We start from the raw sequence: 22,228 nt of genomic DNA, 5'->3' as shown, positions 1-22,228 counted from the left end.
CGGAGCCAGCCCAGCCGAAATAATGAGCAGACAATTTCGCAAACACGTTGCAACATGCGATGGAATTGTTTCATGCGCGCGGCAATGGCGTGCCCCGCAAAAACACACACACACTGAGTCTGGTAAACAAACACACTCGGTGTATCTCCAGAGCTGGAGCAATCACCGGAAAGGTGCCCTTCGGTCAGCCCGCAAGTCGAGGTTGGTTGTGAGGGGCAGCGGACCAAAGGGGGGGGGGGGGGGGGGGGGGGGGTTGCAGTAACCGAGGGGGTGGGGAAATACAATCTAGCAAACGTTCAGAGTCGCAATCGCGGCGATCTCTGAAAAGTTGGCGTTTGAAATTCCTCCCACTCCTGCCTTGCAGCGTGACGAAAGACCAACCTCTCTTTTTACATATATATATATATATTTTTTAATGGCCACGGATCAAAGTGCACCCCACAAGTTAAAGTGACGTGATGTTCCTTGAGCTGGACCTTTATCTGCTACATCACTCTAGGGGCGGATTCCACACACACCTTATAAACGGATGCGAAGAAAGTTGCATTTTTTTAAAAGTGTGATTTCGGACATTTACCTTATACCTCATCCCTCAATGATATCTGCTCGCTCTCTCTCTCTCCCCCTCTCTCGCTATCTGCTAATCAATGCGGCGTTGGAAAAGAGATTCTCATGTGATACCCATTTCAACTCCCGTGTGAATGTCTTTAGTCCTGTCACAAGCGGCGAGCTGTCTGGCGCTCTCACCAAACCACTACCTGTCCAGCTTGCGATAGGAAACGCCCGGTATAAACACCAGCAGGGATCTCGTCCAGGTCAGAGAAAACGCGCACGGGTATCGATCATGTTGTTGAATATTGATGTCATGGAGCAATTCCCGGAATTTTGTTCAAAGTTAAGCTGGTTTTGCAAATTTCTGTACATTTGTAAACAAACAAAAAAAATCTCTGTTGTCACCGCGAGATTCCGACTGGCTTCTGTCACACATTTAACGGGTGTTTGGCGGGTCAGTGTTGACATAGCCCCCCCTCCCCAATCTAATTCCAACGAGCCGATTATATTGTCAAGGCGACGGGGGTTAGGGTTATACGGGGGGGGGGGGGGGGTTGCTGAAAACGATGTTTGCACACAGAATGAACGAATTGTCAGTGAGTTATTTAAAAAAAACCCCAAAAATTTTTTTAATATAGACACACGTGTCAGTGGAAGATGATGAATAGGGAAGCGTTGTGACAGCTCTGGGTGACGGCTCTGAATAAATGAAGCCTTTACCTTGCCTCCCTCCATCCTATGACGAGAGTTCAAAGGTGTTGGAAGGCATGTGGAGAAGCTGAGAATTTCTTTGTTTGCAATGCTTGCTAACCTTGGTGTGCAACACGCGAGAAAGAAATCCGATCTCCTGATGTCCCTGAGAAATGTACAATACGATATGCGCATGAAAGCCAGTCTCGTTAACAATGAAGAAAAAAAAAGTCGGTTGCTGCATCAAATTTATTTTATTCAATTAAACAAAAAACGAGCAGCAGTCCCACACCGAGAGCTATTGATTCCTAAACACAGTTAGGAGGCGAGCTAATCTGATTAGAATCTATTTTCCGACAGAGGGATTGTTCCTTCTGACGTGCTGGCTGCACACACACACATATATAGTCTCAAATCTGATTATTTAATTATTTTATTTAGCGCGCAGAATAAAAGTAACACGGAGATTGCTGCCCACCGTCCAGGATATAGTTTATTTTCTGCTGGCCCTCTGTGATTTTTCACCCTCTGAGTAGGTCTTCACGATGTGGAGAGCGAACATTAAAAAATAAATCCTCTTACAATCACAAGCCTCGCCTTTTCCCGGCTGAATACTGACAGTTTCCCCCAGAAATCCGGAAACACAACGTGAGGCGCGGAGCAAGGTTTAGCTCCAGCGAGAACAGGTGAATTTTTTGACACACACGAGCAAACCTCAGTCAATCGAGACATTTTATTTTTGCTCTTGTAAGGAAGCAAGCGTTGCTCTGTACCTCTCTCTCTCTCTGTTATCTCCCAGCTTCTAGCGCTATTTTTAAATTGCTTTGTAAAATAAAAGAACGCCGCGGGGTGTAGTCAGTATTTAACAATTTTTGCCTCCTAGCGGATCCGTAATTACTCCTGATCTGTGCAGCCTGAATAAGCCGCTCATTGGGAAAATCTCGCTCCGTACTGTACGTTTACTTTCCCCTGCTGGGAAGATGATTTGCAGCTACCAAATGTACCAGGACGCGCCATTCAAAGTCAGAGAAAGAAAAGATCTTTTTGTTATCTAGAGAAAGAGAGAGGCGAGCTGTTAAATAGTTAATTATATAACAGGTGCAACCAGTTTGGGAAAATTGGGGCTAATTCTGCTTGCTTTCAGATTATTTATTTTTTTAAATAAAAAAAATCTAAAATATAAACTCGAGGCGAATTGGGAAAGCTGCACTATTATTCACTCCAAATCGGAAGCTGGTCGAATGAGAAGCACGGGTTATAATTAAAAGGAAGGCGCGCATTATTTTCAGAATCAAACTGGCACGATAACGGAGCGTCTGTACCGATGTGGCGCTCGCCAAAAATAAATGACAGCAAAGATTGTGGATGCGAAGAGGCAATTCTACCTTCTGTCAACTTAGGGCTGTGTCGCTTGCCGCCAAAGAATTCATTTCTGCGGTTGATGCAGCGAAAAAAAACACTTGCTATTTTGTATGTACCGGGAGTCACTTAAGTCGTTCTGGGAAAGGTTTTTTTCAAATCATTTTCCAAGGAGGTCCAGTTAAATGTGAACAAGTGTCTTGAGGGTCCCCTGATATTACTACTTGCGCTTTCTCATCTTGAATTCACCTCTGGAGGTGTGCAGTCTGCGGTCACACCTATTTAACCCAGAGTTCTCGGTGCTGGGGAAGCGGAAAGGCTGCCAATTCCCAGCAGGTCTGGCAGCATCTGTGGAGAGAGGAGTCGAGTTCACGTTTCTGGCCTATGACTTGTCGACAGGGCTGCCAGATGCTGCCAGACCTGCTGAGTATTTTCAGCATTCTCCGTATTTATTTCAGTGTTCCAGCACGCCCTGTATTTATCTCGGGATGAAATACCCAACGCATTTTAGTGGATAGGGAAAATGCATATTATGGACAGAACAACCAAATAATGGACATTCTCTCCGGGACAATCTCAGTTATTCTGATATGGAAATAAAATCAGAATCCGTTTAGCAAAACAGGCACTCACACACAGCTGGCTAAAATGTCTTAAGCCTTCCTTATATCCATAAGATACATGGACATCATCTCAAATGTGTCGAAATGCGATTTCTCACCTTGGTTAAATCCATTCTGAATGAAAACATTTTGTTTAACTCTGTATTGAAAGCAGCATTGCATGTATGTGTGTGTGTGAGAGAGTTTTCACATTAGCTAGTATTCTGGAAGACATGCTTCTTGGGTTAACAACTGATTATCAAAATGACCCTCCCTCCCCTTGTGCCCAGATGCTGTTTGTGGTAAACCCACGCTAAAAAAGAACGTTACTTTTCCAAATAACTTGTACAGGTTGTTGTGTAAACAGGTCCTCAGCAGACTGTGAAAGTTACAAGCTTTGTGCGCCGGGAGTGTTTCATCAGCTGTTTATTGATACTTTGAAATAAATTTAACATTATCACCTTAAAAAAAATATAGGACCCTCTTTCCATTTTTGGCCAAAATATTATTTTGACTCAATAATTGAAAACGTGGAGTATGGGTTGCAAATCTTGACTAACCAACGTGCTTTACAGCTGGGGTCCAGACACAGTACTAGTACTAGAGATCTTGGGGAGATCTTTTTAGATAGCAAGCAATTTCTGCAGTACAGTTGTCATGTTTCTTTGCTCTGAGCAGGTATAGCCGCTCACGTGATTCAATCCAAAGGGGTATTGCCACTCTGGTGTACAATTCATCGAATGTTACTCTGTACACTAAATGCAGCGGTAAATATGAACATTAAGGCATTTTCATAACTTTTTCCTTTAAAGGTTAGTTAACCAATAACTCTGCCGCTTGCTGTGCATATACTATCAAAGATTGAGATGCTCATGTATCGATTCTAAAACCTATTTCTGACACAAGATGAAATAATTGGCGAAAAGCAAACTCGAGGCAATAATTAAGCTCAATTCTGAGCCATTTGGAAGTGGCGGTCCAATTCAATTGTTTGGTTCAGTTTTCAAGGCATAACATGTGCTCACGTAATGGCAGAGAACATCCTAGCGAGGTCTGGTCCTGCCCAATTGATCGGTACATGTGGGACCGTTTTGTGGGGTCTATATTGTCTTGGGCATCAACGAACGCCGAATAAAGGTGTTTAGTAATTTATTCGCTAACAGCTTATTAAGATGTAAAGTAAGCAGAACCCCAAACCTTGTAAAACATTGTAAGGTTCAATTCCAAATTCCCGAATACTATATAGATCATAGAAGGAAGACTCCAGTAACGTTTGAGCTGAGAGTGTCTGGCCGAAACACGTTTAGAGGTCTATGAAATCAGTGATTATGAAAGAAATATCTTCCAAGAAATGTTATTTCTTTAAGTATGTACTTTAAGAACTGTTTTTGGCGAAGTGTGGGGTAATGGTTTTAAAAAATTCAAAGGATAAACCTTCATAATTAGTTAATATTCGCTTAGTAATTTATTGGAACAGTTGCAGTGGCCATTGCTGAACTTGCGTCCCCACGAATAAAACTATTCTTAATCGCAATTCAGTTGCACACCCTAGTTTGGAAATGTATACATTGGTGGAGATGCACATTGACTGTACTTCTGCTCGCAAACTGTGTTTGAATCCAGCGTTACAGAGACGATTAACATACGCTCGCTGATGTAGGCAAACTCGTTTACATCAAGTCATTAAACCGACCTATCAATCTAATTTTAACACATATCACCGTGTCATGGTCCTATTGAAGGAGCAGGCAATCAAATCAGATAACAACGTCAATACTTTCACCCATATACGAGACCCGCACAAATGCACTGAAATAACATTAGAGTTCCCCCAAATGCATGCTCCACATGTCACTTTTTAAAAACCAAATTCCCATTACAATCTGACAAGAAAAATAAGGAGGGACTGTTTCGTAATTATCGAAAAGCATCTTTTCGCTAACATTCACTTTTGTGTTTGTTCATTTTTTAATACTTTCTTAGATTTGCAAAAACACAAGTTTTAAACGCTGGATTAGCAAACCGCGCAGAGAGAGACGTAAATCATTTGGTGACAATTCAAAGTGGTTGTCATAACACGGAGAAGCACCGAGAAAAGGAAAGGTACCCTCTTTTAAAAGCTATAATTATGGATAGAGGAAGAACAAAGGCGAGCCCTGGAGCCATGAATCGGAGGCTGACGCTTCACTGTGGAGTAATAGAAGGAGAGGAGCTCTAATAACTAGACAGGGGAACGTCAGTGCAGACATCCCGGCGTCTCAACACCCCCACTGCACGACTTCGAAACGAATATGTTTTAAAAACACGACCAACAAGCAATGGTGTAAGATGGGCATAAATAATCAATGCCCTATTCAGACCCGCTTAAGAAACTGTACTTTTTGATTGGGCAAGAGAGGGTTCTCTTAATGCACAAAACCAGATACTGCTCTTTAATCAAGATAAATATGGTTTATATTGCCAGAGTCAAGTTAAAGTGGGCAACCTTGGCTTAAGGAAAATTACGGAGTTGGATATACAATGACACGAGAGGGAAAAAAATCCAAAGCAGCCGCTCACTTCCAACTGTAAACGTTTGGCTATGCTGCAGTATTCATTAGGTAGTTGCAATGAATAACAACACCAACTGTATAACAGGGATTTTTTTTTTTACAATCCTTCGCTGGGAACAATCATGTTTAATCGTCTCAAAAATTGATCAAGTTTAGATCATTCTCACTTGTAGCTGCTTGTTCTTTGAAAACTGAACTCTGCGGGTGCAATATTTGCTTAGGATATACCGTCTGATCTAATGCAAATAACCTGGTCGTTTAACACATTTAAAATAGGAGTGTAAATTGACAACACGCACGCCTTTGATAAAACTGGCTAACTACCGTGACTTAAATGCCTAATATGAAATCCGTAAACGTCCTTTTGAACTGGTTGGTGGTGCAGTTTGTCAAACATTGCATTTGTGCATTAATAAATCTAGTAAGCGGACCCTTGCCTTAAAAACATGGTGGGCAATTATTTTGCCTGACAATGCACTACATGCCTTGGACATCATTTTACCTGAAGCGCCAGGTTTTTGGCCACTTGAAGAGGGAATAAAAAGGAGAAGCGCTGCGCTAAACAGGTGACCGGTCCAGTCACCTCACAGCCCGAGCCACAAAGAAAGTTCAAAGGTTTGAACAGGTTTGAGTGGGAATGTCTGTCCATCACAGAAACACGTTCGAAACTATTGGGGGCTTTTCTCTCAGTATAGCGGAAAACACGAATTGGAGTTTGACAAATAGAATCCAATTATTCGAGTCATTAAACGAGTCTTTGCTTGTAAATGAGACAACAAATTTAATTAGAGCTCTTAATGGTGATGTCGGTCGGTTCATTTCCTATCAGTCTTCAGTTGGTATCACTTGCTTCGTAGCACTGGGTTTTTAACAGCTGTTTTTGTTAAGATTGCAGACTGGAACCCATTTTAACCTGACCATTCCAAGCAAGCAACACTTATTAAACCGGCAAGTCCGTTTGTCTTGTTAGGGGAGATGGAGGGGACATTTCCAATTGATTCACCACGATTTCTCTGGAACACTGGATTCCGCCAGTGTTACTCAGCTGCAGTGAGCATTATCTGACGGCACAAAAATGACTATAATCCTCGAGTGCATCAGCCTGAACTATTTAACAGCAATAAACAAAGCGCAGCTGCCACTTGCGGCGATTACAACATTTAAAAAGCCTCTTCAGATTCAATGGGCATGACGCTTCCCAACTTGCGAGCCAGCTTTGGCTGTTACACTGCTTCGCAATTCATTCTGAAATACATTATTTTAAAAAAACCTCGAGACGAACGAATTTCATTCCATCTTCACCCAAGACTTACATTCAGAGAAACTCGAGTCGCAGTGACTCTGTTTTGTCGTTCTAAACATTCTGTCGGTAATTTCGTCACCCCAAATTTTAATACCTTAATTTGTATTTTTAATTACACCAAAACACGAGCCATCCACCGAAGACCGCAAACACTGCTGCTCAGCCCATCATGTTATTATTTAATGTTTTAATTTTCTACTTCAAATAACGGAGCGCTCACAATGGTTTTGTTAACCTTAACGTATTATTAACATTAATGTATTGTTCACCTCCTAATCAGCACCTTTGATCTGTAGTTTACAAATAACAGCCCATAAGCAAACATATAATCAAATTCGAGTTTCAATTCGTGTAAAAGAATCTAAACACGGCACAGCGTACCCTCTGCTAAATGAAATCTCACTCGCGCCTATTCGCAAAATAGAAAATTAACATTTTATTTTTTGGCTGCTGATTTTGGAACGTCAGTGGGTTTTTTTTCTACTTCTCACTATTACATTTGTGGTACTGGAGAGTGGCCAACTATCACATAACCACGAGATGTGTTTAAACTTGCAGGCTTGGAGTTAAGTGAGGACAGCAAGGGGAGTTACTTAATCCTGCAGTTGTTGTGGACGATTCAGGACCACTCCGCTCCCGCCATTTCTGATGACTCTTTTGCCTTGGCCCTTGCTGAAGCGAATGGCAATTGGCTGAGAAATCCCGGCGATTCAAACGAGAGAGAGAGAGAGTCCCTGCTTGCCCAGTGACTCATTTTGATTTTGGCGAGACCAGCGAATTCTTCACCGATATTCTCACCGGAGTCACGTTTTACGAACTTTGCAGTTTCACTCTTGTCAAGGTTTACCCATGTGACGACCGTCATGCTTTCTTGATGTTCTTCCCTGGGTTGCAATTGTGTCAATAAATAGGATGGGCAACCACGTTCATCATTAGTAACGGGAAGTGTAAATAGCAACACAGCAGCTGGGACACACAACAGGCACTCTTGTTACTGGACAGAATTCGTTCAGTGTCTTCATCTGTCTTAACCCCCCCCCCCCCCCCCCCCACCCACACACACACACACACATACACACACACCTTTGTAAGCCTTTATCGGGAAGGTCATGATCTTAGCAACATTTTTTAAAAAAACGGACAAATCAAATTTCAAGTGTGTTTGTGACATTTGCTGACTGGTCACTCGTGTCTAGTTTAATTCCAATTCCATCACATTTGATGAAAAACGGGTTCAATTTCACAGTAACTCCATCGCAGTGTTAATGTAAGCCTACTTGTGACAATAAATATTGTTATTATGAGCTCGGCTGCTTTCCACGGTCATTAAGTCAAATCTCCTAAGACACAAACTGTGACTGCCCCCTAGTTGCTCCTATACCCTATCAATTTGCAAAATGAATCCAACCTTATTTTTGATTCGGTTTTCTTACAAGACATCAGCATGTGAAGTGGCCGCTAAACGTTGTTTTATTACAAATCTGGATTTTGTTTTTGGGGGCGGGGGTTATTTTTACACAGTTCAAATGGGAATATCAAAACATTTCTTCAAAAGCAAGCGAGTTCAGGTCATCAATACATTGTGCATAATAGCAACGGTCACAGCAGCTTCGATCAGTCTAATAAAGCATTGGATGGGGCAGAAGGAAAGTAACAGAATTATATGCGCCATTGAAGGTCTCGATGGGCCCTGCATTCAATGTTTGCACCGTGGCGCGACTCTGTGGGGGAGAGGGAGAGCAGGTTCTCGACACTAAACCCGAAAAAAATATTTTTGTACACGTCTGATCTGAATGAAATGTACACGCAGTTCAATCGGTATAATAACCCCGCCCACCCCATTATACCGATTGAACCGCGTGCATTTCATCTAGATCAGACGCGTACAAAAATATTCTTAAATCAAGGTCCTTTTCAACATACACCAACAAACACCTAGCGAAACTAGCACGTAACCTACATTCAGCGTCTGAAATTTCAGCCACATTTGGATGATCGATGAGCAGTACTGCTCGGCGGGGTGTTTATTTTTGTAATATCAAGTGTAACATTGGCACCTCCAGAAGTAGTAGAACAAGTTGGATCATCTGATTACCTACACACACCGTTGTTGATTTCCTACCTGGGAATAATTTCTTCGTAATGTTACTCCACCTGCCTGGTTACATGTTTTCTATACTGCTCCCCTCCGTCCCCCTCCACATCACTGATGGTCCAGTCGTCTGTTTTCCGTTCTATTTTCATTCTAAGCGGCCATAAAATAAGACAATACCATTTGGGAAAGTAGCAGATAGCGGTAAATCAAAAATAGCAATTGGGATTTCTATATCCACTCCTGCTTTCAATGCCTGGGGCACATAATGATCTTCAACTTGTGACAGTTCTTGCAGTTCATCAGGAATCCATTATTGTGCATTCAGAGAGTGCGGTGCAAGCGTGGATCCTTAAAGATTTGTGCAAACACTGCCCACATTATATGCGCACGATTGTGAGTAGCACGGGAGCAATTGAATTATGATGATTCAGCTCATGTATCCTAAACAAAATGTGCGGTGGCCGCCAACCAGTATGCACATATTCCTCTTAACGACCATGATGACATTCCAACATCACGTGTTAACCATCCCTGAGCAGCAATGAATTGTGTCACCTGTACAGGTAACCATATTTTTGGAGGATGCTCATGCTCAGAGTAATCGCCCCCCCCCCCACCGCACCCCCCATCCTCGGTCCTTTGCTTTAGACTCATCAGTGTTCTTGAAGTTTTCGATACGTAGACATATATTCCTTTCAAACCAAGTCGGATCGTCCTCTGGGCATTTTATTCTCACTCAGCGAAGATTTTCCATTGTCCGTACTACTGTTACGCCACACACTGCCTAAGTTAGAAAGCCAATAACCCCAGGTAAAGGCTTCAAACCCATTAAAAACAGAAGGAGACTCTACTTCGGCTTTAAATACACTAAAATCTTGTTTCGGAGGTATATAATAGACAATATTTTAATCATGAAATGCTAACTGAATCAAATGGGCTGATCATTTTAACCTCAAAAGACATTCTCCTAGTAATAATCCACCTATATTATATTGCAATCCATGACTCATTTCAACCCATTCCCTTAATTAATTCTTGGAGAATAAAAGCTTTTGAACAACTATATTCATACATGTGATTCCTGCTGTTTTGACTTTTGAGTAAATATTTTAGGTAGAATTGTTTTAGCTCATTTAATATTTTCAAAGCACGTTGCATTTTCATACCAGTCGAACACATTTAACAAAAAATGATATATTCAGGCATATTATCAATAAGGTCATTTCTGCTCATGTCATTTGAAGATTGGGGCATACTATATTAGTTAAATAAATATTCATTTATAAACTGATATCTCCATGTTCCTACAGTAATGAATGAATTTAGAATACATATTTGAGTAGAGTTAAAGGAATTATGAAGTCACTTGGGGGTGTGATAACTGAATAAGAATATACAGGATAAAAACTTTGCTAACAAATAAATTGTTAGACAGAGAATGACATAAACCTTGTGATGGTTACAGGAAGTGATGTGATTTAGCAATTCAATTGACATAAAACCACAAATGTGAAAGTTAAAGCACTTTGATCACTCAAACCCCTAAGACTACCTTAAGATCGCTTGAGAGTGTTTCATAATTCTGTTAATACTCCATGAAATGTAGCAATTATCTTCACTCAGATTTGTGTCCTTTTTGCTTGCAGTGGTTTGTGATATTTATAAGTGATTGAGATTCACATTAAACATTAATGACTGTGGCATAATCACAGGACATTGAGAAACATGCATGGAAGTGCGGGGAGAAACAGGCAGTGTTACCTTGGTATATATTAGTTAATAACAATTTTGTTGAAAAAACGCATTTTATTCAAACTTGTATCAGAGGTAGGTTCTTTACCCAGAGAGTAGTGGGGGCATGGAATGCACTGCCTGTGGAAGTAGTTGAGTCGGAAACATTAGGGACCTTCAAGCAGCTATTGGATAGGTACATAGATGACGGTAAAATGATATAGTGTAGATTTATTTGTTCTTAAGGGCAGCACGGTAGCATTGTGGATAGCGCAATTGCTTCACAGCTCCATGGTCCCAGGTTCGATTCCGGCTTGGGTCATTGTCTGTGCGGAGTCTGCACGTCCTCCCCGTGTCTGCGTGGGTTTCCTCCGGGTGCTCCGGTTTCCTCCCACAGTCCAAAGATGTGCGGGTTAGGTGAATTGGCCAATGATAAATTGCCCTTAATGTCCAAATTGCCCTTGGTGTTGGGTGGAGGTGTTGAGTTTGGGTATGGTGCTCTTTCCAAGAGCCGGTGCAGACTCAAAGGGCCGAATGGCCTCCTTCTGCACTGTAAATTCAATGATAATCTATGATTAATCTAGGACAAAGGTTCGGCACAACATCGTGGGCCGAAGGGCCTGTTCTGTGCTGTATTTTCTATGTTCTATGTTCTATGTTACAGTAAATAAAAACCCCGGGTAACATTCTTCCCAATAATCAACTATATATTTTGTACAGATTTTCCTCCTTTTTCAACCCCCCCTCACCACCACCCCCCCCCCCCCCCCGCCCCCCACCCCCCTACGACGAACTCCGCCTCAAACACGGTCACAAACATCCCCCACCTTTTCTCAAACTCCCCCGCTGAGCCCCTTAACTCATACTTTAACTTCTCTAACCGCAGGAAGTCATACATTTCACCCAACCATGCTGCTACCCCCGGTGGCGATGCCGACCGCCACTCCAGCAAAATTCGTCTCCGTAGAATCAGAGAGGCGAAGGCCAAGACATCGGCCTTCCTCCGCTCCATGAGCTCCAGCTTCTCTGAAACCCCAAATATCGGCACCAATGGGTCCGGGTCCACTCCCTCCTCCACTATCCTGGCTAAGACCGCGAACACTCCCACCCAGAATCTTCCCAATTTTCACAACCCCAAAACATGTGTGCATGATTCACTGGCCCCTGCTCACACCTCTCACACTCATCTGCTACCCCCTGAAAGAACCCACTCATTCTCGCCTGAGTCACATGCATCCTGTGCACCACCTTAAACTATATGAGGCTCATCCTTGCACAATAGAAGGTCCCGTTTACCCTTCGCAGTGCCTCACTCCATACTCCCCAATTGATCTCATTCCAAACTCCGCTTCCCATTTCTCCTTGATCTTCACCACCCGCACGCCTCCCTGCTCCCCCAGCCACTTACATATATCCCCTTCCACATCCTGAAGCAGCAGTCGCTGCAGCAGGGTGTATCCCGGCAATCTAGGGAACCCCTTCCAGACCTTTCGAAAAGTCCCTAACCTGTAGATATCTGAACTCACTACCCCTCAGCAGCTCTACTCTCACCCTTAGCTCCTCCAGACTGGCAAACTCTTCCTCCAAATACAAATCCCTCACCTTGACCAGCCCCACCTCCCTCCACCTCCTGTATACACTATCCATCACCGCCGGCTCAAACCCATGATTCTCGCACAGCGGCGTTAGCACCGACATCCCTTCCACCCTAAAATGCCTCCTCAGCTGATTCCATATCTTCACCGTGGACTGCACCACCGGGCTCCCTGAATACCCACTCAGAGCCATTGGCAATGCTGCCATCACCATAGCCCTCAAACTAGACCCCTTACAAGATTCCTGTTCCATCCCAACCCACTCTACCCCTTCTCCTTCCCACCACCGCCACACCTTGTCCACATTCGCCGCCCAATAATATTGAAGCAAGTTTGGCAACGCCAACCACCCCTGCTGCCTCTGCCTCAGTAGCAGGGTCCTCCCCACCCTCGGCACCTTCCCCGCCCATACAATGTCAGAGATGATTGTGTCCACTTTCCGAAAAAAGGCCTTTGGTATAAAGATCGGGAGAGCCTGAAAGATAAACAAGAACCTCGGCAGAATATTCATTTTCACCACTTGGACCCTCCCCGCCAACGTTAAGTGCAGTGTATCTCACCTCTTAAGATCCAGCCTCATTAAGTTCCACTTATGGAGCCCCGTCCATTCCCTCGCTACCTGAATCCCCAAGTACCTAAACCTATCCCTCGCTACCGTAAATGGCATCCCCCCTAAATTAGCCCACTGTGCCAGCTCATTCACCGGGAATACCTCGCTTTTCCCTACATTCAGCTTGTATCCCGAGAACATTCCATACCACCCCAACAGGCCCATAATCCTTCCCATACTCTCCAACGGATCCGAAACATACAGCAAGAGGTCATCGGCATAGAGCGACACCCGATGCTCCCTCTGTCCCCTTATTATCCCGTGCCACTCTGCCGACACCTTGAGAGCCATCGCCAATGGCTCTATGGCCAGCGCAAACAGCAGCGGCGACAGCGGGCACCCCTGCCTCGTACCCCTGTGTAAGTCAAAGCTTCGTGAGCTCATATCATTCGTCCTCACCCTCGCTCTTGGCGCCACATACAGCAACTGCACCCATGCCACAAATCTTGGCCCAAACCCAAACCTTCCCAAAACTTCAAACAAGTACCGCCACTCCACCCGATCAAATGCTTTCTCCCCGTCAATAGACACCACCACCTCTGGTACCAGAGCTCTCGACGGATTCATCACAACATTCAACAGCCATCTTATATTACTTGCGAGCTGCCTGCCCTTCACGAAGCCTGTTGATCTCCTGCAACCACCCCTGGGACACAATTCTCCATCCTCCCCGCCAACAACTTAGCCAATACTTTCACATCTGTATTCAATAGTGATATGGGTCTATATGACCCACATTCCACCGGATCCTTCCCTTTTTGGGGGATTAGTGTGATTACTGCCTGCTTCATCGTCTCCGGCAACTCCCCCTTCTCCAGTGCTTCATTAAACTCCCCCAACAGATGTGGTGCCAGATCCGCCTCAAATTCCTTATAAAATTCTGCCGGGTACCCATCCGGCCCAGGGCCTTCCCCGACTTCATACCCCTGATGCTATCCAGCACCTCCCTCAGCCCCAGGGGCTCCTCCAACACCTGCCTCTTTGCTTCCTCCACCTGGGGAAATTCCAGCTCATCCATAAACCACCCCATGTCCCCTTCCTCTCCTCCTGGGTCTGCTTCATAAAGTCCCTGGTAATACTCTCTAAATGCCTCATTTATCTTCTCTGGCTCTGACACCACATCCCCAGCCCCAGTCCGGATCTTCAGTATTTCCCTGGACGCAGCCAGCCTCTGCAGGTGGTACGCCAGCATGCGGCTCGCCTTCTCCCCATACTCGTATTGCACTCCTCTTGCCCTACGCAGTTGCCCTACCGCCCTCGCCGTTGTCAGCCTGTCAAATTGCCCCTGAAACCTTTTCCTCCTCGCCAATCCCTCCACGGTGGGCACCCTTGAATATTCCCTGTCCACCTCCACTATCTCGCTCACTAGACGGTCATGTTCCCCCCTCCTTTCCTTATTCGCACGAACCGTAAATGAGATAATTTCTCCCCGGACCACTGCCTTCAGTGCTTCACAAAAAATGCCCACCGACACCTCCTCATTCTGATTGAACTCCACATAATCCCAAATCGCCAACCGCACCTTATCACAAAAACCTCCATCCGCCAAAAACCCCGAATCAACCCACCACCCCGGCCTCTGCTCTCGTCCCGTACTGAACCGAATATCCAGCCAGTGGGGTGTATGGTCCAAGATAACTATCCCCGCATACTTTGTCCCGTCCACCCCAACCAAAATCTCCCGACTCACTACAAAGTAATCAATCCTCGACTACACCTTATAGACGTGTGAAAAGAAGGAATACTCCCTTCCCCCTGGGTTCTGAAAGCGCCATAGATCAACCACACCCATCCTCTCCATAAATCCCCCCAGCTCCCTTGCCATTCGTTCCCTACCCATCGACCTGGGGCTTGATCTATCCACCCTCGGCTCCAGGACACAGTTAATCAGTCACCGGACGTTACCAACCTTACCGGAGGCTTGCGCCTCCAATCCCCTCTACCGTCCGTCATCTTCCCCACTTAAAATCTGCCCCTTTAATTCCACTCTGTACCTAGCGCATCCCAGATGGCCCCTCTGTTCGCCCTTGACCATGTCATCTCTCACCCCCTGCAGAAACCCCCCCCGCCCCCGCTTTTCCCCTTCCCCTTCTTCCCCCCCACTTCCCCTTTCCCCCTACCCCCGGCCACCTCTCTTGGCCTTCTCCCCCACCACCTCGCTTCCGTTCACCAGCACAACCTGCTAGCATGGCTACCCTTGCCCAAAGGCACATCCTAATGAGCTCCCCCTCCCTCTCCACCCCCCCCACTCCTCAGCTCAAAGAAGAAGGCCTCCTGCTGGCCTTACCCTCCCCCACCCAAACAAGGACGTCTCCTGAACTCCAGGTAGCCTTCTCCAAAAGCAAACAAACAGATGTTAAACACAAACAGTCCCATAAAACAAGAGGGGGTTGGGAACATCCATCCCCACATAAACTTTTTACCCCTACAACTCCTTACAATCTCAACATTGAACAGAAAGCCCCACCCACAAAAAAAGGTGCAAATCCCCCAATCCCTACACCCACTTCAAACATGTTCTCTACTGTTACATAGTGCCAGCACCCCAGTTCCCAAGCATTGTCCACTCAGTTCTCCCCCAGTTTATGCTCCTTAATGAAATCTTCGGCCGCTTCTGGGGCCTCGAAATAATACTCCCGGCCTCCGAACGTCACCCATAATTTCGCCGGGTAGAGCACCCCAAATCTGATCTGCCGCCGGTACAGCACCGCCTTGGCCTTGTTGAAACCTGCCCGCCGTTTTGCCAACTCGGCTCCGATGTCCTGATAAATCCGGACATTATTTCCCTCCCAGTCGCAGCCACGCTTCTCCCTCGCCCACCGTAGAATTTTATTTTTCTCCACAAATTTATGGAGTCTCACGATCATCGCCCATGGCGGCTCCCCAGCTCCAGGCATTTGCCTCAGAGACCTATGCGCTCGGTCCACTTCAGGTGCCTTATCTAGCATCCCTTCTGCCACCAGTCCCGCTAGCATCCTCGAGACGTACCTCGTGGCACTCACACCTTCCTCTCCTTCAGGCAGGCCCACTATTCGCAGGTTCTGTCTTCTCGAGGTATTCTCCTGCTCCTCAACCTCTGCCCTCAGCGTTTTAGAAAGGTCTCCTAGGAGCCCCACCTCCGCCTCCAGAGCCACCACACGATCGCTGTGGTCCAAGATCACTCCTTCAATCACCCGAATCTGTGACCCCCGCACCTCCAAACACCTCTCCATCCGCTCCAAAGTACTCTTCGGGGTACCACAGCTTCTGCAATGGCCTTTGCATGCTCTCCATGCATTTCTTTCCTCTGTTTATAGAATTCTTCCTTGATAAAAGTCATCTGTTCCTGTATCTGGGGCCTTACATCTTGCCCCTCCTCCTCCTGCATGCTGGAAGAGACCGTCTGTGGAAACAGTTTCAACTTTCCAGCCAAACCTCTCACTGTTTTCTGTCGGGTCCGGTGATCAGTAGACATACCATTCCAGGGATAAACTACTCCTCCAGCATTCACCTGCGCCTTTTCATCAAAATTCCACCTGGATCTGGGTAAAAAGCGCCCTTTTCTTTGACTTTGAACAGAAACATCCCTTTATGTGACCAATCACTCCATGGTCACAAGCGGAAGTCCGTTAATAACAATTTTTAGTTTACAAATCAGTTGGTCTGTGTCATCCATTAAAAAAAGAACAGAAAATGTAGTATTATCAATAAGCTTTGTGAAAATCAGACTGCAGTTATACAGTCAGTTATTAGTCACCGAGAGGCAGTTTTCATCTTGCAGACAAACACAGAACATTGCAATATAATTCGGCTGTCAGGTCATGACCTGATGGGAGGAGAGACATGTGACACCTTCGATAGACTGGACATGATATGTGAAGTTGGCCTTTCATAGATGTTCAGCAATGCAATGGGCATCTTCTCAACTGATATAGTTTTTCCTTCAAAATGTTTTCATAGAATCACTATTGTGCAGAAGGAGGCCATTTGGCCCATCAAATCTGCACCAACCCTTAGAATGAACACTGCGAGGCTGGAGATGGCGTCCTGTGTGGGCACGAGCCTGGAGGCGCTGGTGACGGCGCCGCTGCCGCTTCCTCCAACGAGGCATACCACGAGCCCGGTGGTGGCGGCAACCCTCAAAGTCTGGGGGCAATGGAGACGTCACAGCGGGGAGGTGGTGGCCTTGGTGTGGGCCCCGATTCGGCGGAACCACCGGTTTGTCCCGGGGAGGATGGACGGAGGGTTCCTGAGCTGGCACAGGACAGGTATTAGAAGGATGGGGGACCTGTTTGTGGACGGGAAGTTTGCGAGCCTGGGTGAGCTGGAGGAGAAGTTTGGGCTCCCCCTGGGGAACACCTTCAGATATATGAGGGTAAGGGCGTTTGTTCGGCGGCAGGTGGTGGAGTTCCCACTGTTGCCGCCACGCAGGGTCCAGGACAGGGTGCTGTCGGGGGGGTGGATTGGAGAGGGGAGGATCTCGGCAACGTATCAGGTGATGCAGGAGGAGGAGGAGGCCTCGGCGGAGGAGCTAAAGGATAGGTGGGAGGAGGAGTTGGGTGAGGAGATTGACGAGGGGACGTGGGCGGATGCCCTGGGGAGAATGAACTCTTCTTCCGCTTGCGCGAGGCTCAGCCTCGTACAATATAAGGTGCTGCATAAGGCAAGGATGAGCCGGTCCTTTGGCTGTGAGGATAGGTGTGTTTGGTGTTCAGGGAGCCCAGCAAACCGCACCCACATGTTCTGGGCGTGCCCAGCGCTGGAGGACTTTTGCAAGGGTGTAGCGAGGACGGTGTTGAGGGTGGTAGGTTCCAGGGTCAAACTGGGCTGGGGGCTCGCAATATTTGGGGTGGCAGAGGAGCTGGGAGTGCAGGAGGCAAAAGAGGCCGGAATTCTGGCCTTTGCCTCCCTGGTAGCCCGGCGAAGGATTCTTTTTCAGTGGAAGGATGCGAGGCCCCCAAGCGTGGAATCCTGGATCAACGATATGGCGGGGTTTATTAAATTGGAGAGTGTGAAATTTGCCTTAAGGGGATCAGTGCAAGGGTTCTTCAGGCAGTGGCAACCATTCCTAGACTTCCTGGCAGGGCATTAGAAGATGGTCAGCAGCAGCAGCAACCCGGGGGTGGGGGGGAGGGGAGCTCGGGGGGGGGGGGGGGGGGTGGGGGGCGGGGGGGGTTGGTTCATTTTTCTTGAGTGCCGTGTATATTTGCCTCTGTGTTGATGAAGGCTGTTGATTTATTATTTATGTATATGGTGGGAGGGGGGGGGGGTTGTTCTTTCCCTTCTATATTTTGTTGTTGATATTTTGTGAAAATTTGAATAAAAATTATTTTTTTTTTAAAAAGAATGAACACTCTACCCATATCCACTCCTCCATCTTCCCTAAAACACCATAACCTAATCCGCACATCCCTGGACACTCGGGCAATTTTAGCATGGCCAATCCACCTAATCTGCACATCTTTGGACTGTGGGAGGAACCCGAAACACTCAGAGGAAACCCACGCAGACACAGGGAGAACGTACAAACTCCACACAGATAATCACCCAAGGCTGGAATTGAACCCGGGTCCCTGGTGCTGTGAGGCAGCAGTGCTAACCATTGAGAGCCAGGATCCAGCCTAACTATGTTGGCTTCACGTTGTCTCTTTCTACAACTTTTAAAATACGTTTTCCCTATTTGACTTAAGATGTACAGAATTGATTAATGAAATGTTTTCTTGGTTCAGCATTTATTTTAAACAGTTCAAATGAAACCAAGAACAGAAGCTCTAATCAACCAAACAAAAGACTCTTGACAGAAATGGAGAGTCCAGCAGAAAGGTGATGGATAGTTCAGGAATTTGACTAACTGCAATTTAATCATTGCTGTATAGTAAATGTAAAATTTTGGCCTGAATTGCAAGAAATCCATGAAGTGCTAATTGTGAAATTCAAGATTTTGAACTGGGCATAACACTTCAGTAAGGATGTGAAGTTATTAGAGAGGATGCAGAAAATATTCACAAGAATGATTCCAGGGATCAGGAATTTCAAATACGTGGATAGGTTGGATACATTGCGGCTGTTCTCCTTGGGGAAGGGAAGATGAAATGAGATTTGATAAAGGTGTTGGAATCATGAGAGCTCTGGACAGAATAGATGGGGAGAAGCTGTTCCCATTAGCAGAGATCCAGAAGCAAAGCATGCTGATCTAAGATGACTGGCAAAAGAAGGAACTACGACATGAGTAACAAAAACATTTATTTTACACACAATCAGTGGTTAGGAGCAGGAATGCACTGCCTGAGAGTATGGTGGAGGCAGATTCAATTGAGGCTTTCAAAAGAGAATTGGACAATAAACCAAAGATAAAATAAATTGCACGTCTACAGGGAAGAGGGGGAGAGGGTGGAAGTGAGACTAGCTGAGTTGCTCTTGCAGAGAGCCGGTGCAGACAGGATGGGGTGAGATGCCGCCCTCTATTTCATAACCATTCTATGATTCGATGATTTTGTCAGCCAAAGTCAGTAAAAACTGGAAGTTTATGCAGAAGATATTCCTGAAAAAAGAGCCACATTTGTCCTGAAAAGGCAACCCTGTTTCTCTCTCCACTGATGCTGCCTGACCTGCTGAGTATTTCCAGTAATTTATGTTTTTCTTTCAGGTTTCCAGCATCTGCAGTATTTTGCTTTCTCACTTTTGGTGTGATGTATTTCTACAAAATGTACAACTGAGCATATGCCACATGAATTAAAAATTGTGGGTTCTTATATTTAAGGCCAATTTTTGATTAGCACATTGACATTTAGAATTTAAAGTTATGAATGAATGCCAAGAAAGGGGCTAGTTAGCACTTTATATCACTTTTAAAATACTGTCTAGAACCTGATAATAATTAGTGAGATAGATGGCCATTCAAGTGTACTTCCTTTGATCCTTTGTGGCATCATACCAGTGGTTAAGGGGCCATTATCATTGTACAAAATCCTTCTGGTGCGCTTAAGATGGCACCACTCCATTGTTCTTTGTGGCAGCTTGGTTTAATTTATTTGGATATTAACCTAATATCTGGAGTCATCATGTAACATATTTGTTTGAATACACATTCATGAAGAAATTGATGAACTTCTAATTTTGATCCAACAGCATTATGCTAACTAAGGGAAAAGGGAATCAATCTAACCATAATAATATGTAAAAATAATTTTATAAACAGTATCAATTTACTTAATCGTAAATGAATACATCAATGACATCCACAGGGAAATGCGATCAGATTTATTTGGGTTGCGTATCTTCAGTTATTAACGAATCTTCAGCTCCTAATAAATCTCATCCTTTTAATCAAAATTGCACCCCCTTGCAGTTGGAAATGGTCATCCAGACACTTAGAATAGGAAACAGGAATTGAAAGGATACTGCTACTTGTGCATAATTACTTCTGCTTGACACACCTCCTCAAAAAACAGGAATACATTTAAAAAAATTTCCGCAGAAACTAGTCACAGATACATTAGAAACAATTTTAGGGTCCACTTACATGATCTTAAAAATTCACCTTCAAAATAATTTCTGAGCTGGACCTTCAAATCTTCAAATCTCAACTATGGGTTTCTCAAAGGATCAAGGATGCTACCAAATCAAGTTACTCAATTATTTCACAGCACAGTCACTAAGAATTGGAATGGGAGCACAAGTGTGTCAGTTCAGTTGAGACACAGAGAAGTTATAAGTGAAAGGAACAATCTTTAGAATCATAACCTTGATCCTCTAACCTAGAAACTTACATTTGTTCTGTTTATTTAATACAAATATAGTCTGAGGGAAAATGACAATTGATTATCAGCCCAATCGCCATAGTTACCTCAACCACGTGACCCCCTGTGCTCTGTTACTGAATTTCCTGAATATAACATTTTTATATTTTGAAAAAAAAATGCTTGCTGGTTTTCCGAAATATGAATGCATTTGTACATTGAACAATTCACATCTTACTGGAAAAACACAATATGGTAGTATTAATGTTATGAGTAAACGGTATAGTTGACAACTTTCATTCATGTCAAAATACAATTCACTTTGCATCACAAAGAACATTAAACAGCATGGTAAAGACTACAGTCATTAAAGAAATGAACAGTCAACAATACTGAGGAAAGGAAAAGCACTATTGTAATATTTTACCATAACAAATTGTTACAAGGCTGTTACAATAATAGCAGACAGTTTTTGTTTTTTTTCCCCTAGAACTCGTTGAATAAACAATTTCCATACAAAATTTATAGAAACAAAACAACTTGATCAAACACTTGGCTTTCAAAAGAATGAATAACTGCCAGGTATAAACTATTTTCATTGACCTTTTGTCATTTTAATGAAGATAAATTTGATGTTTATCAGAAATACAGACAGCAGAATACATTTAGATCATTTGAAAAGATGAATGGTGTTGGATTCATAGTCACAAATCCTCTCTGGGGGTGCAATCAGCGATTTCAGAATTTTCATTGACTGTGGGATTTCTCAAGCATTGGCCACTAATGGATTCCATCAGGAGTTATCTATTCTCTGGATTTCCATGGTGCTAACTGTTTTCTAAGTGTTTTTACATTGTATAACCAGAGGACTGTTTTGTCTGCATTCCCAGAACAGATCAACCCATTTAATGAACACATGACACTGAATAGAACTGAACTTGCTAATCCTTCGCTGACCTCCGGAGGACCGTCGTGGCATAAATCAGGTAATCTAACACGGCAAAGTAGGGAATTAAACTCTCACAAAGCCAAAGACATCCCTCAGTCCTGCTGTCCACCAGTTAAAAGTTTGAGTCAGACTGGTCAATTAAAAAATATATAGCCAAACCAAACTGTGTTACCATTTTTGGCAGGATGTGCACACTAAATTAAAGGATTTTTGGCAAGAATCTGTGTAAATAACTTTGCAAAGAAAAAAATCATGAATTCAGGTAGGTAGTAATCTCAAATCGAACTGATCAGATAGTCAGGATAGCTGGAAAATTAAGTAGAAGTAGTACAAAGGCTAACTCTAGAAGTAATGCCATGAATTTCATTTTCATCTAACATAATTATGATATAAAGTATGCAAAATTACTGTGCACTTTTGAGATGATATGCATTTGTACCCAGGCATTGTCATTTGCACAATATAGGGTAGT

General features: G+C 44.4%; 1 long non-coding RNA gene across 4 annotated transcripts in view; it reads left to right on the top strand.

The window, feature by feature from the left end:
• Positions 1-22,228, top strand: part of LOC140398446 (uncharacterized) — a 39,209-nt gene that overhangs the window by 10,701 nt on the left and 6,280 nt on the right. Inside the window, exons 1-3 of one of the 4 annotated variants that reach the window (XR_011937488.1) lie at positions 448-815; positions 5,187-5,803; positions 21,698-21,793. This is a non-coding gene — a long non-coding RNA (uncharacterized lncRNA). Of the gene's footprint in view, positions 1-447; positions 816-5,186; positions 5,804-21,697; positions 21,794-22,228 lie in introns of those variants that run through there. The other 3 variants (XR_011937489.1, XR_011937487.1, XR_011937486.1) reach the window with 3 other exon arrangements.

This window comes from Scyliorhinus torazame, chromosome 21, assembly GCF_047496885.1.
Source record: "Scyliorhinus torazame isolate Kashiwa2021f chromosome 21, sScyTor2.1, whole genome shotgun sequence".
Taxonomy (NCBI): Eukaryota; Metazoa; Chordata; class Chondrichthyes; order Carcharhiniformes; family Scyliorhinidae; genus Scyliorhinus; species Scyliorhinus torazame.
This window is presented reverse-complemented; position numbering and strand designations above follow the sequence as displayed.